Source organism: Pholcus phalangioides, unplaced genomic scaffold, assembly GCF_987345545.1.
Source record: "Pholcus phalangioides strain wild (caught in Gottingen) unplaced genomic scaffold, Ppha-v1.0 ptg000001l_1, whole genome shotgun sequence".
Lineage (NCBI taxonomy): Eukaryota > Metazoa > Arthropoda > Arachnida > Araneae > Pholcidae > Pholcus > Pholcus phalangioides.
Window position 1 is genome coordinate 1,078,499 of NW_028301594.1, and position 3,908 is coordinate 1,082,406.

Consider the following 3,908-nt stretch of genomic DNA (forward strand, 5'->3'; position numbering starts at 1 on the left):
CAGATCAAATTGCTTTATTGTCGTCAAGTTCTACAATACTGATATTGGCGAATACTGTGCTAAAAATAGATTTTCTGAATTTCATAATGAGCTTCCCTGACATCTTGATATTTTAAATTCATATATTACGGATTTCAAATAAAATCAAATAAACTTTATCTGTTTCATATAGGAAAGAAAAAAAAACCAAAATAGTCAAAATAAAAAAAAAACGTGCAAAACTGCAGGTTTTTATTGTAATTGCATTGCATATATGTTACTGCCGAAGCCTGAAGTTGGCCACTTTAGCGACCAGATCAGTTGATCATGCCAATGTCCGAAATTCGGGCTTTCGCCGGCCCTTATGTATTTATCTTTATACATCCTTATACACATATCACTAAGCTGTCGATATTTAGATACCTTTGATCGTTAGGGTCGCCATAGCTAACCATTATAATTATGGTTAGCTATGGTTAATTATAAATAGCCATAATTATCACAAAAAAATACGCCAACGCTGCGATGACCCCGGATCATAGGGGTCGATATATAGGGGCCGGCTAAACCCAAGGGAAAGTCCGAATTTCGGACATTGGCCGGGTCAACTGAGCTGGCCAACTTCGGACTTTGGCAGTAACATACATATATATTTTATTGTTTTCTTTGTGTAGCGTTTTTGTATTTTATTTGCATTTTGGGTAAATTTTTATCATTTTATTCCTGCAAGCTAAAAATAAATTTAGTCTGTTGCTTTGTGTTCTTAAATAAATAAGTCAGTGATCGGAACAATATATATAGCAATATAATAATGAGGACAATATAATATCTCAGGCAGATTAAAGAAAAAAATACAATATATTTTTATATTTAAAACATTAAAAAAATACAAAAAAGCTCACCCATAATATAATGCATACTTGAATTACACAAAGTGTCCCATAAATTCGTGAATGGTATAAAAATTCATAAGAATTGAAGGAACTGGTATAACTGAATGTGGTTTGTGAAAAAAAATAATTCTCACGAAAGAGGATTTTTTTTTTCGGTACAGAAAAAAAAATTAGTTAAAATTTTGTCGATACAGAATGCTACTAGCGCCTTCTGTCGACATGATTGAACCCGGACCTTTCTTCAATCTCTTCTGTGCCTGAAACATTCGTAAAGCTTCAGCCAGCAATCCGTGGCTGAAGTAAAACAACTTCACCAGCAGCGCTTTATCCACCAATGTCAACATCACAATGAAAACCTTACGTAGGGGGCTGTTCGAGTATTACGTCATCATCGATGGGGGGCGGGGTTCCGATTTGCTGACTTTTGATGACAAGGGGGAAGGGGGGTTTGGATATTGCTTACGTCATCAACCATCCTTTATGGAAATATGAGTTAGGATTCAGAGGGACAGAGCTGATGACGAAATTTTGCTGACGGGGGGGGGGGAGGGAGTCAAAAATGGATAAAAATTTGCTTATGTAATACTTGAACGGCCCCTAAGCGCCAGTGAGAAAATCGCAATGGAATTCAGAAATGAGATGTTGATCATACACCCTGCATTTCACACGGCTCTGGATTGCATAATTCCAGGGATTTGCTTTTTCGGGAAAAACTCTCTATCGACAAAAAATGCAAACTATTTTCTAATACTTCTATTTTTTCTCACCAAAAAAAAAAAAAAAAAAAAAAAAAATTCGGAGGATAAATTTTTCGCAAAACGCATTCAAATATGTACCCATTTCTTCAACATTTATGAATTTTTTAACTGTTTAAAAATTTATGGGAAGCTCTGTACATGTTCTCCGATTTCAAAGGATATAACGATTTGAATTTTATAGAAGTGAAAAATCAGAAAATGTCGGACGGAGATACAGAAAATAATAAAGAAAAAACGATGGTATTTTATTGAAATTTTTTGTTTTTGAAAAGTGTTTTTTCCTACGGAAAACTCTCAGATATCTGAAACAGCTCTCCCTTCGAAATTTAAATTTAAAAAAAAAAGAAAAAAAGAATCAAGATCGGAGAAGTTCATATGTACATATATAACAGTTTTTATTTCTCAGGACGAAAGTGGAAACTTCAATGATACGCATGTTCATGAAATTCTCATGTTGACAGGCAGACGTTTAATAACGAGACGCTCACCAACTTCTCGATATACGTATACTACGTTTGTGCTTGGCAGACTCTTCCTAGAAAGAGATCAGAAGGATCGGGATGTTCTTTGAAGTCACCTCGAATGTCGACAGTTTCACACTCCCAGATTCAGATGTTCGGCAGAAAAAAAAAAAAAAAAATTCATGGGATTACTTATGAATATCAGTTCAAGGTAAGAAAGGAATGCTGAATATATACTGTATATAGGAAGAAAATGTTGAAAGTATACTGTGTATGAAATGGAAAAATAGATTATTCCGAAATCCATTAAACTCACTTATTCCTTTTGAGCTTATCCTCCCGATATCAGCGGCTTAAATTCTTTTTAAAGATGAGCCTTATTGAAAATGGATTCGGTATAAGACTCCTGGATGGTATATAATGTGATTTACTTCATTTTTCTTATTTTGAACGGAATACGATGGATGGTACTCGTGCTCTATGTGTGTACTCTTGAACCCTTTTGTATTTGTTGTTGACTGGAGAAATTAAGAGCAGAATTCACGGACCGGTGTAAACGGGGTAAGTAATTTTTGAACCGACAAAAAAAAAAAAAAAAAACGAACAAAAATGATGAGAAAAAATATTTTGAGACTTTCGGATTTAAAATACATGCTGTGTTCCATTATTTTTCACGTAAGAAACAGCGTCGAGCTGAAATCCTCTGCTGTCACCTATGCAATAAAAAACAAAACTATATGTGCAACTGCAAAGAAATACTGTTGTATGATTTGCGAGCGGTTTCGAGGCTATTAGACCTGAGTCTAAGGGGTTTTCTTCCTAACAGACCCTTAGAACATGGCCTAATAGCCCGGAAACCGCTTGCAAGTCATTGAACACCTGCCATGAAAGCCTCGGATAAAACTACTGTTGGAATTGTTTGTAGTTGGTTCTTAACCGGTGTGCAGCATTAAAATGAACGCGCGATATGGTAATATAACTAAATTTATTTGTAGCTTGCAGTAATAAAAATTTACCAAAAAATACAAATAAAATACAAAAACGCTGCACAAAGAAAAGAGTAAAATGTATATGTATGTTACTGCCAAAGTCCGAAGATGGTCAGTCCAGTTGACCCGGCCAATGTTCGAAATTCGGACTTTCGCTGGGATTTAGCCGGCCCCTATGATCCGGGGTCATCGCAGCGTTGGCGTATTTTTTTTTTGTAATAATTATGGCTATTTATTATAATATTTGGCTATTTTATATAAAATTTGTAATAATTATGGCGACAGTACCCAATTGTCCGGGGAAAATATGTTGTAAAAAGTTTGTATGTTTTTTTTTTTGACAAAAAATAAAATGTTCCGGACACTGCCACGAAGCTGGGCTGGAAGAGATCTCGGCAACGGGATAAGTCCAGTGGCAAAGTTCTGGCGTTCATTCATGGATATTTATAATTAACCATAGCTAACCATTATAATTATGGTTAGCTATGTTGACCCTAATGATCAATGGAATCTGAATATCGACAGGTTAGTGGTACGTATATAAGGATGTATAGGGATCTACATATAAGGACGGGCCAAAGCCCGAATTTCGGACATTGGCCTGATAGACTGGTCTGGTCGCTAAAGTGGCCAACTTCACGCTTCGGCAGTAACATGTGCAATGCAATCAAACACGTGATTTCAGTTAAGGACATCGTCCAGAACAGAATCACCGGAGCTTAAACACAGACTCGTTACTAGAAATACTAAAAAAAATACTCGTCGTGTTCCCGCCATACATGTATGAAAATGGTATTTATTGTATGAGAGTAATTTTAGACATACTGC